At 38.8% G+C, this 12,344-nt stretch overlaps 1 non-coding gene across 1 annotated transcript; it reads right to left on the minus strand.

Annotated features, from left to right (window-relative positions):
- Positions 1-1,978: 1,978 nt before the first annotated feature.
- On the minus strand, positions 1,979-2,087 carry LOC124154774. The gene has a single exon (XR_006864026.1). It is a non-coding gene; the product is annotated as a U6 spliceosomal RNA (small nuclear RNA).
- Between the last annotated feature and the right edge of the window lie 10,257 nt (positions 2,088-12,344).

The following is a 12,344-nucleotide window of genomic DNA, read 5'->3' on the forward strand; positions in this document are numbered from 1 at the left end:
CAATGAGTTTTTAATTTATTTGAGGAATAGATCAATTTTAAATCACTCCCACGGTGTAGGGGAATTATGAAATTAAACAATCGAATAAAATGATAGGTTTATTGAATATAAGGAAATATAACAAATAAGATCGGTTTTTACTATTTTAACCCTATCCATTACGGAAAACACAATGAATGCAAAAATAAGTGTTACACTTTGCAATCTTCACTATTCACATTTCATGGGTATCATTAAATGGGTGCCCATTAAACGCAAACGGAAAACCTTGCGGAGTGTAGTACTTACGTCATCCACAAGAGAAAATATCATTCCAAATACTCCAACTTGCCGTAAACTTTGGGGCTAATAATAAGGGCTGGGTTAAGGAGTTGATTGGCTTACAAAAAACGCAACGATGTTTCCCTTTTTTGTAAGAACAATATATGAGGGGAAAATGTGGTTAAGATTGATAATTAAAATAATTCTTGGCGTTCCATAAATTTTTCCGAATATAGAGCAAGAGTATAACTGTTTTAATAATTTTTATGAATTTAAACTCGGGTGCAACGCATGATATCAAACGGATCATGTATTTAGCTCTCTGAAAAAAAAATTTTTCCGGGCTTCAAAATGTACGAAAATCATTGTTGCACACCTTACTGAAGTTTTGATTGCATCAATGGTTAAATTTAATGGTTTTTCTTGACTTTCACTCAAGCAAAATACATAGGAAAGCACTTACTCTTTAATACTTGAATTGATTTCAGAATACTGAGCTTCAATTTAAGGCTATGTACTTAATTTTAATCGTTTTATACCGTCAAATGACTAATTGGCGTTCCTAATCTCATTAATGACGGCAACCCTCAAGTTACCAGCTGCTGGATCCAAATGTCACGCTGTCTAAGTTTCTCGTTGCATTCGACCAGACTTTGTAGAGGAAATCCCAATCCGAGGAGGTCGATCGATATAGGAGTTCCGAAGAGTGCTAATTTCAGACTTGCAGCGACATCTCCGCCGTCTCTCTTTTGTTCTCCCGCTGATTAAGTGCAGCCCCCATCGCCAATCTTCACTTCCTCCTCCGACGGAAAACTCTTGACTTCTAAAACATTCCGATATTCATCGGCAAGCCATAAATTGCCGCCGAAAGACAGATTCGCCGATGACACTTGGGTTCGCTAAAGGAATAAGGCCAACTTGAGGTCAAAGAGTGAGATAGGAAGGGATGAGTAAGGTCTGGAATTTTGGGGGGTGAGGAGTTGTGGCGCGGAAGAAACTCACCCCCCCCCCCCGCTTCCCCGCGTCTAATAGCCAAAGTTCTTTGGGAGCATATTTCAGCCTGCGATGGCATAGGTAAATTCCCTTTTTACTTCCTTTTTCCATTTTTGTAGAGAAAAGCATTCGGTCTGGAAATAACTTCCGAAGCTCCCACCACCATCTCTTCCTCCAGCTTCCCATCCAAATGATTCAAGCGTAAGGTGCTGAAAAAACTTCTTCTGGAGATAGCGTTGTGGGGAGTCTTCGGCGAAGATTTGGTTTTTAGACAAAGCTAATTTTTGCCTTTAGGTAAGTAGTGTTCTGCGAAGTGGATAATTTTTTCATCTCATTTTCTTGCGCAGAAAAAGGCAACTAGGAGCGCTGCGAAAACGGCTAGACCTTCGTCATCAATTTATGAAGCTCTAAATCACGATGTGACGGCAAATACTTCGACCAAAGTCACTTATAAAATTTTTAATTGCTTGCTCACTATCTTAAGGATTCAATTCGAAGGATGTTTTGGATAGGTGAGGGTAGAGCTCACCTAGAATTAAGAGATAGGCTTGTGATTTCTCACATGTTAAGGTTATAAGGGCCAGTTTTTTTCCCTCGTCAACCCCGCACTTCGAAGATATTATTTGAAGGCGTGTCCAAAGGCTTGTCCGGGATTTGAACCCGAAACCTCTCGATCTAACGCTGTAAACCTCAAGCTCTGTAACCATTATGCTACCACGCTCCCAGAAATTGTGAATGCTTCACGAATTTGGGAGTCTCCTTGCACAGGGTTCATTCAAATCTTCTCTGTGTCGTTCCATATCTTTCGTTTTATTACATGTACCGCCGAAGTAAGTGCTTAGTAACTCACGATAATTCAATTTACCTCACATCTCATTATATTTCCCGAAATAATGTTTGAAAGTTTTGATTAGCATTTGCTATAAGAAAAATGTATCATTATCAAGAAACAGCCCTCCATTTAGCTGCCTGATTTCGTAAAGGGCGTATTAGATCGATTCACCGTAATGCCAATGTTTAGTTTTTCCGGGAATATATATAATATTAATGAAATTAATTACAATAAACCAATAAAACTACGTTCGTATATTGCATTTCTAGTAAGAAGTCTCCAATTTGAGGTGTTGAGATGACTGCTCTAGAACCTTGTATCTCTGATAACTCAAGAATTCATTCATTAGATTCCAGTGTTTAATTTTGCGAAATATTTTCTTTACGAACATTTATTGCTACTCGGTTGGATGCAAATGCTCACAAGCATTAGAGATAATGCGTTTTAGCTGATGAGTTATCATGACGTGTCGAGTTTTAAGTATGGCACTGCATGCTATTTTCAATATCAAATAATAAATAAAAAATATCTATTGAATCTCTATCGTTGCTTCAAATGGTCGTTTAGCATATCTCGGTTCACTTTACTTCATCTAATTGCAATTGCGCATATATAGGGTAGTTTCCTTCATCAAAGGAAACGAAAGGAATTGATTGAAACTCGTTACCCACCATTATTGTATTCATAATATGCAAATTATTTGGTTTCAGAATGCCCAGTTTAGACGAATGGCAATGGTCAATTTTAACCTCATTTGAAAAAGGCCAGATAGGCGCCCATGCGATGCCACTCCACGTGACGTCACAGGCACCTAGTTTCTATACGAGTAGATAGGATTTTTACATCGTCTGAGATTACCAATGCATGCATGAGGCACAGAGCTCCGGGAAACATGTCTTAATAATCACCTATTAAAACTGGCTGAGGTCGGAAAGTTTTCTTCGTTTGATAAGGTATTAATAATCCTTATTTAAGCCAAGCGCTATCTGCTAGCAGGGTACTCTGCTACCTGCTAGTAGACTGCATCGTAGCGGCGCTCATAGCCTCGCACCAAGGTGACCTCACACAGCAGCAGCCGGAACCAGAATGACATCACACGGGCTTCTCCCAGCTTTCATATTTATTCGTCGCGTTTTCGCGCGCTTGAAATTTTTAACTTTTCATTTAATCTCAAAAAATAGATATCGTCATTGATAAATCTAAAAGCGTGAAATACGTACTCCAGGAGTAATAATCTTTCGATTTGTGCAATAATAAAATATGAAACCACCTTTTTAGCGCAAACTTAGACCTAATCTTCTTAGAAACCTACCATCTCAGGACACTTTAGTTTTGGCTTATGTTTAGCTGCTTGAATTTTTTGAGATAATTATTGAAGTGGCCAAGACTTGTAATTCACCTTGTAATGCTTTGAAATTTAAAAAATTAGTTATAAGATTTATTCGGAAAATAATTGTAAATTGCGTTAAAGCAAGAATGAGTAAGTAGACGACTCACTCTTATAGACGACACTTTTCTAGTGGTGCATATTTGCGTGTAATACTATCTTTAAAGAAAGACCGGGATGAAAGACGTTTTCAGGAAGCTCGACTGCCTCTACTCCAATCTGGGCACACATATTAACGCATCGCTACCATATGCCCCGTCTCCCAGACTGCTTCCACAAGGCTCGTCATCACCATTCGTCTTCCTTCCTTCGCTGCGAGCGTAACGAGACGCGATGATAAGGGACCAATTAGGGGAGGACACCCGATATTCTCTCGGCTGGCGCGCAGACCTCCGGTCGGGGGCGAAACACAACCCGGAGGCGACAATGGAGGGCCGTGGAGGAGGAGGCGTCCTCCGTCTTGTTTATCGCCGCCTCCGAGAGAGGCCCCTTGCCTGCTCCCTGCTCCATCACCACCCTCCTTCATCATCGAGTTTTTTTTGCGAGACAAGTGCCGTCTGTTTTCGCTGAAATCCCTTCCGCCGACCCCGAGTGCCATCGCCACTTACCTCTCCTCTTCTTTCCCTCCACAGATTTCGAGATAAAAAATAAATCATAATGTATTATGAGGGAAAAGACTCGATTCGTGTTAAGCGACAACATTTTCGGGGCGTCGTGATTCATATAGAGCACGGGCTTATGTTTTGTTGTGGTCAAAATGGTACGATATGACGAGAAAAACTTCATCATTAACCATATAGTCCATGCCATATTGTCATCCATAATGCTCATAGATTTTATACTCGATGGTAAACCTATACTTATTTCTCAATATTTAAGCTACTTCATTGTTGCCTTTCGATTCGAAAGACTGTATATTCATTGAGACAAGAGAGTTTAAAGATTAAATGGTAAAATTCGACATTTAAAAAGGGAGATCTATAAATGCTAGCTAAACTCTGCATATCAGTTTTAGATAAGAGAAAAATTGTTTAAAATTAGTTTGAAGTACAATAGTATCCAAAATTTAAAACTTATTTTCTGATTAAAAATTAATTTTCTATCAAATTATTACAAACTCTTTTTATGTGATGTAATTATCGTAATACTTATTAACTTAGAATATACTTAAATGCATTCTATTCAATTACTTTTTATTAATGTAAAATACGTTGGGGTCTGTCCAGTGCATAATTATTTTTATTTGTGGAACTAAATTAGTGTGAAGGCACACATTAGAAATTTAAAAGCGAGTACTTGGCACAAAAAACAAACTGGAAATGACATAAGTAATTCACATTTTAATCATTCTCCGCGGTATCATTTCCTGCAACGCATCCAAAGTAAAATAAAACGCGTCGGTCGATCTTGTAATCACCGCAGTTTGCTGTTATGATACGATGAAACTTTAGGAGGAAGTGATATTAGGAAATACCTTTTGAAGGTGTGCCATACATCGCAACACAACGGAAGTAATATGAGGAGGACCAAAAAGAAAATAAGAAACCGAAACAGGAACAATAAGACGCTGGAAAAGGTGGTATCTCGTCGTGACAGAAATGCTATCTGCTTGCATCGCCCGACATTTCCGACGCCATGGAATTCGATTAAGGGATTGGGAAAAGAGCTTAAAGGCGGTGTGGAGGGGTGTCGAGACGAGAGAAAGCAGAGAGGAGGGTGGAGGGGAGGCTTATGTGTTGTGTGAGCGGTTGGAAGGGAGAGAAAGGCTCGGAGATAGGGAATGGAAGATATCACGGCAGAGAAGACAGGGAAATAGGGAGAAAAAGCCTTGGGGAAAACACGCGGATTCTTCATTCCCTAATCATCTCAAGAAAAGCTAAAAAGTCAGTTCATTTACAATAAAATGCTCAAGCCAATCGTAAGTTTGATGTGGTAGATTATTGGAATTAATAGATATCTAGAGGTTCAACACGCGCTGCGTTTTGACAGCCTTTCGGACGGGTTGGGTGGTCCGTGCAAAATTTTACTGCAACGATTTTTGGAGGCTAAAAAAAAGGAATGGAGCTTTGAGTTTAAAAATATTTCTGGAACCATATAAACGTACAAAACAATTTGCATATCATAGTTGTGGATACAAGATAGCAGCTTACGCTGTGCATGTATCTGAGAAGCAACTCTGTTATGCTCTGCTAGATCTTTGATTGTATCAAGGTGAACAAAACAGAAGCAGTAGTCCTTCATTCTGTGCTTTTTCACGGTACAATACACAATATTATTGGTATCGATGCCTGGCGGATGAGGTTCATTCTTGAATTGTGTTCAATTATTTTAAATGTTACTACATGTTTTGCATACATTATTATGTTATATTATATTGTTCGTTGTAATACGGAAGCCTATGATAGACTCATTATAGTAGCATATTTAACGGCGATAACGTATAATTTGAAAGGAGGCTAAGAAAATAAAAATCCATTTACTATATTGTATAATTTTATAACTAATAAAAAATAAACAAAATAAGTAATAGCGTAGGTACTTAAGAATTATCATTTTGGTCCTGACGCATAGGCTCATAAAAATACTCCACTTTCTGAAACTTTCACTTCGTACAATAGCCGATGCACAAGTTGGATTTTGAAAGTGAAATGAGAAATTAAATTATACTGTGTGGTCTGTTTTACTAACCAAAAAAACTAAACAATAAGTCACTGCATTGAAGATTGCTATTTCACACTCAAGAACATAATTTTAAAGCTCACTCTGCCTTCTTAAACTTTGTTCGCTTTGTAGAGTAGTAAACACTACTATTGTATAAAACGTAAACAAAACTTTTACAACGTGAGAAAATGTGCATAGCAATTCATTCGCCATGTTAAATGGAGGGAAAGCACCCTTTTCTCGCTCTTATTTCTTTCACTTATTTATGACTTAAATGTAAAATGCTCCCATTCAATGGGCTCATCTTTCCTCTTTCCAATGATGCTACTCCTGTTTTGATCCGACGGTCATCTATGGAGATAACATTAAATTTATAGAGAAATGTCAAGCGCTCCAAACATACAGCAAGGAAAAGAATGCAGATATTTATAACAACAAAAAATTGACCTCTGATGCTAACCAGCCTCTTTGCATATGCTTGGAAATATTTTGGCAAATATTTTCCAAGAAATATATTTATTGAGTGCATAGGAATAAAGGTAAAGTGAATTTTTTTCGCCTGATTCAGTTAGGAAAATAGAGAAACGTAGGACATACCTACCTTATAAGGCTTGTCGATGGTTAAGACAAATTCCTGTTTTACTAGCTTGTATGCTGTTACATAGGTGTGTACATAGGTAAATTGTTTTGCTAGCTTGTTCGTAAATGCAGCAAAGAAAAAAATTGAGAGTTTAATCAACTTTAGATCTTACATTTTAACAAAAGAGTAGTTATCAAGTGCTAGTTTTAAAACATTTCCCGAAGTATCCTGCATTTTCTATATAGATAAGAAGCGCACGTTATATTAGGTTGCTGTACATTGTATTGTTGTCTTTATCATTCTCTTCGCCGTGATTTCTCATTCCTAATTCATTGGAGTGATTCCGGGTGCGCTATTTTCTATATTTTTTTCTCTTCGTTGATCTCTTCTTATATTCCCAGTGAATCTTGCGGCGATGTCCTCCTGCTCCCAAATTTTGATGTTCAAATGATTCCGGTCACCGTTTTAACCCGCCCTCCCTCCTCCCACACCACCCGTGGCACTTCTCCACTCTCCACCATATTTGTTGGGACCTTAGGGTTGGGGTGAGTGGAGGTCGCGATGATGGATCTATGAGTGGAGGACTGGGTTAGGGGCCTTCGGTGGGGTGGGGGGTGGCGGCCCTAGAGTGACATGACTTAGTGCGAGGGCTGCACGCTCAGAGACAGAGACATGGGCAGTGTTCGGCGTGACATCAGCCGAGAAGCCTCTATTGTGTGATGTGAACCATTTCCATTTTATTAATACAGTCCACTAAGTATCTTTACGCGTTTTTCATTTCATTAAAGTTACCACCCATGGACAAGTCGGTTTGAAGACGCGTACTAAGTATCGAACAATATTCGCATGAGACATCTGACCGTCACTCTGGCCTGGATACTTCATGAGCTGTCAAACACTCAACGCCTCTCTCTTCATTTACACCAATTACACTGTTCTGCAAAAAAATAGTTCAAAAAATGCCTCGCTACAATTTAGGGTGTTTCTGGCTAATTTTGGGTTGCTGAATCCGGAAATGACCTCCGTTTTTTTCTATTACCCTCCATTTTTACGCAACCACTAAATTGGGGAAAACAACCCCTTATCTAAACTTATCGCTTTTCAAGGGACTTTTACTAATGTTATCCGCTTCTGATTGAAAAAAATGACGTTTTAAGGCTATCAGGGTCAAGAGAGAGACAAAGTTCACTGGGGCTGAAAAGATTTAGGGGGTGAAAATTGAAAAATAAACTTTAAAAAACATTGAAATAAGAATTTTTCTTCGTTTTTGATGACATATGATATGGTAACTAATGGAAAAGTTTTTAAGGGATGAATACACTGCTCACCCCTTCTATTTTGTAAAGGATTTATATAAAATAAAATATAGGATGGGAAGGGGGTATTTCGAGTGAAATAACGCCATTTTAGCCTCAAGTTTGATTATTTCGTTGTAATATTATCGTCCTCTTTATGCTTGAGTAAAAGCAGTGTATGTATGGTAAGTAATGAATCCGTTAATCAGTCTTAAAGAGAAAGAGCAGAAGGGAGATGAGTGGACACAGGGGAAAAATATCTTCGGAAATCATTTTTGGACGGAAATGCTATACATATATATCTTGCGATCTATTCCGCACAATACACTGATGTTCACATTACGGTGAGAACATAAACATATCCATAAAATCACGTGGAAATGGGTTACAAGAATTTTATTTTGATCATGCTTCGGTAAAAATATAACCACGATTTTATTAAATTCATTCAATAATATTTTCTCCATCAATTTTTCCCTTTTAAATTTCCATGGCGAGAATCAACGCCGTTTTTAGTTAGCCTTTTTGGTTATGGACGAAAGCATTTCTCATAAATGATGATAAATAGGTAAGGAATCTGGAATTTATCTTGATAAAATAGTGTCCATAGATAATTTCAATGCTTATTCCACCAGAAGCCATTAATCTCCGTGATGTCAACTCAATTGTGATAGAAAATAAGAGGCTATCATTGTTCGAAGTCGGTTCGTTAAACTGTAAGAGATGAAGACGAAGGGATGGGATAAGAGAACAGAAGAATGGCGAGTATCTATTCTTTGTCCCGCTGTTTGTGTATGCGTGCGTAGAGTCGACGAGTCGGTTTCCATGGCGACGACGGCACCACAATGCAATCGCGAGAAATGAGAATCGACTCGCGCAAGAGAAGGCTGCTCTTCTCCTCTTTCGGGAGGACAACTCTCCTTTGCCTCGTCAGCGAACGATCCAGATAAACGCTCTGCTGCCACACAGAGTAAAAGACAAAAGGGTAAAGGGGAAGTATTGAGGCTGCGAGGAGAATTCCCAACCTCTACACTCTTTGGGATGTGATGAAGAAGAAATCTAAGGTGGACGAGAAAAAATATCTCGAGGAGAACAACACGGGAAACAAAGGAAGATCTGTTGGCGTTCCGGCTTTTACATTGGTCCCGATCTCTCGCTTCCTTCTTTTATTCTCTTTCTCCCTCTCCTCTCTTTGGCCTTTTATCCAATCAGGTGTGGAGGGAAGAGGTGGTTGAGCTTCGTTTCCCGGAAGCATTTCCGATCGCATATCACTCGTTCCACGGGTGCAATATCTGCCAGCGCCACCGATCCTCATGGAAGGGGAGGACGTATTTGCGAATTCAATACTGATTCACGGGAGAGATAGTCTCCGAGCCCGTTTCTTTCCCAACCGACGTCGAAGGCCTTTGAAAGGGGTGTGAGCGAATGTGCTGATTTCTTTTGTGCTGCGATGTGGCGCCACATTGTGGAGACTCTAGTCTAAGACAGGCGCGTGAATTTATGATCTTGCACGAGGGCTTGGCTTTTATTGCCGATAATACTGTAAAATAAATTAAAATTCGAGCTTCTATGAGTGTTTGGATGTATTTTCATAAAAAATGGCTATCGATTCGTCATAGTGGTTAAATATTCGTCATATTGGTTAATATTTTACTACTTACGGAGCTGTAAATAAATCCATTCTTCCCTAGATTTAGGAGATAAAATTTTTCCTACAGTTTAATCACAGAATTAGAAGTAATACACTTTATTTTTCGCTTTCTCCTTCTTTTTAATTGGAGTCACAGCGTTTTATTTTTTATTGAGTGCAGTGAAAACGCCTGTGTTTAAAAATAAGTTTTATCAAAAATTATTTTTTTTCTTTTTTGTTTTATTGGACTTAGCAAATTTTATCAAAAGTTTATATGAAACTCGTAAATCACTTTGAGGCCGAGCGTCATCAATAGATGACGCCACGGCGATGACGACAACGCTGCTAAAAAAAATTCGGATCTGGGCTAAGAAAACATTTTTACCTTCGGGCTGAAAGTGATATAACTACGGATGATTGCAGCTTTAGGTGGATAGTTGTCCTGTTCTAGGAATCAGTTCATTTTCCCAATGTTATTCCTTTTAATCAAATCAATGAAATTTAGGAGCTCGTATTAAAGTATATACAGAGTTATGGTAATTAAAGAGAGATTATAGTCTACTTTAATGCTTTTTTTCCGATTTTCAGCAAGAATGATTTGAATATTGATTGATAGAAAAGGAGAACTTTGTGCTTTCACATAAATATTTATTCACAAATTTACGACCATGGTTTCAACGTTAGACGTCATCATCAGGTGTCTAACCTCTAATGTTGAAACCGTGGTCGTACATTTGTGAATAAATATTAATGTGAAAGCACAAAGTTCTTCTTTTTAATTTTAATAATGAATCGCTTTCACCAAGTTACGCCTCAAACAATTAATTGATAGAAAAGGGTTGCATCATAGGAAGCGCCCAAGAAAACCTTAACTTAAATCTATTATATCTAAAAATAATTTACATGTTTCTTGAGTTTGCTAGATAAGTCGTGCGTATCACGATATCAAAGAAATAAAGCTAAGCCAAGCCAGTGGTAAAAAGGCGGATAAGATTCGAAACATTTTATCCGCTGGTGAGTGTAATTTGTGGCATTGTCGATGCCCAATGGAAGGGGTTGTGACCACAGACAGTGATGTATAGACTTCACGTGGAAGAAAATGGGAGCGTTACTGGCGGCGATGGGGCAGATGAGCGGTTTTTTTCAATGCCTTAGGGGTATGCGCGGTTGGAGTAAGAGCCTCAAGAAAAGGGAGAGGGCGAGATATATAATAGGAGAAGGAAAGGATGAGAAATGCGTCCGGAGAGAAGGGAATGGAAGGGCCATTTGGGGATTGATAGACATCTATCCGTCCTTCTGAATGCAGACACCGAAAGGGGAGGCAGGCAGTGGCCCTCCCTTCCGTCTCTTTCGTACGCAGGATCATTGGGAATCGAGATGCAGAGATTGGTCTGCCCACTGAGAGAAACGGTTATCGCTCAAGGAGGGAATTTAGGTTGCTGCATTCTGCGATTGCATCAACCGCTGAAACACATTTGATACTATCCACTCACACGTACTGCATTAAAGAACCTCTGTCAGAACGAATGGAATATTTCGGCCCAAATCGAACGTTTGGAAATTATCGACAAGAAGTGGGATACGTAATAGTAAAATAAGGCGTATTGAGCTAATCTTACACCAGTAAATCGCACCAATAACTTCATAACTGTCGAGCCATAAAACTATGTTACTTTTTTAATCATGACCTATCATATGATGAAGCTTATTATGAGTTTTACCTATTCGGAATACCTTATTTTTTTAATTTTGGCGGATGATGAAGGAACTAGTTTAGTAGCAATAAGAGAGTTGCTACGTTCAGCTACAAGAGAGGATGATGTTAAAGTTTGAACCTATTTTCTTCAAACTATTGTGATTTCGTTGTCCAAATTCCCAAGCTTCCAATCGAAACTCGTTCAAAATATCATGAAGTAGGTAATGCGTAACAAATCTAATGTTGCCTTACGTGTTAATTTGAGTAATTAATAAGTTATTGAGGTTTTTTTTGCCATTCAAATGTGATATAGTTACGCTAGGAATGTATGTACACTTTGGCGGAAACTGTTATCTACAACATTTATCCATCTTTTACTGCAGATATTTAGTATATATCGGTAGCTAATTAATCTATCGATGACCAATGGCCAATCCTTCGTTTAGCGATCATCATATTTAAATAATTTTGCCAGTGGCTAGTTTTTAAAGTAATTGCTTGACTTCTTTCCGGGATTTCTTTTTACCGATGAGCTTTAATTACCATATCTCATGCCATTTGCGATATTATTATTGCGGTATCCATTGGCCGGGAATGTAAATTATGGGAATATTGATACAGGATCCTCAATATCGTGACCGACTGTATCTCAAGCATTTCAAATCGTTCGCAATCGCGCTCATAAATGACCAAAACATTAAGCAAGAAGCGTTTGTCTGCTTGTGCTTATTTTTTGATTCATCATTTACTACTATTTTTCTTCCCACAATTTCTGTATCAGTCCTTGTCAATTCCTCAATCTGACTCTAGCAGTCAACGCACCACAACCACGAACCAAGACCGTAGCGGGAGGTCGTGTGGCGGATAGCGGAGAAGAGGGAGTGCGAATTACGAAGCAATGGAGGTTGCCTGGCAACCACGGCCGTAGGAATTGTTCCAATGGTGATCTCTTTCTGCAGCCTGTGGATTCCTGCCGCTACATAACGGGCACCGGCTAGAGGTGGCCCCG

This window comes from Ischnura elegans, chromosome 2 (genome assembly GCF_921293095.1).
Source record: "Ischnura elegans chromosome 2, ioIscEleg1.1, whole genome shotgun sequence".
In the NCBI taxonomy this organism is placed as follows: Eukaryota; Metazoa; Arthropoda; class Insecta; order Odonata; family Coenagrionidae; genus Ischnura; species Ischnura elegans.